The following is a 215-nucleotide window of genomic DNA, read 5'->3' as shown; positions in this document are numbered from 1 at the left end:
GACGTCATCAGAATGAGTTGTTTTCAAGCCGAGTGGGGGGCGCTAGAGACACAGCAGTCAGGCGGTGCTGCGTTTGCTAAAACTTGTACAATTGAGACTCCTTGTCGAGTGAAAAAAACCCGATAATTTCACGCATATTCACGGAGAGGCCGCGACGTTATGAGCCTTTGCACGGACTCATGAGATCCAATAAAAGTAATGTTTTCTTTAGTGAA

Source organism: Dunckerocampus dactyliophorus, chromosome 3, assembly GCF_027744805.1.
Source record: "Dunckerocampus dactyliophorus isolate RoL2022-P2 chromosome 3, RoL_Ddac_1.1, whole genome shotgun sequence".
Classification (NCBI taxonomy): domain Eukaryota; kingdom Metazoa; phylum Chordata; class Actinopteri; order Syngnathiformes; family Syngnathidae; genus Dunckerocampus; species Dunckerocampus dactyliophorus.
This window is presented reverse-complemented; position numbering follows the sequence as displayed.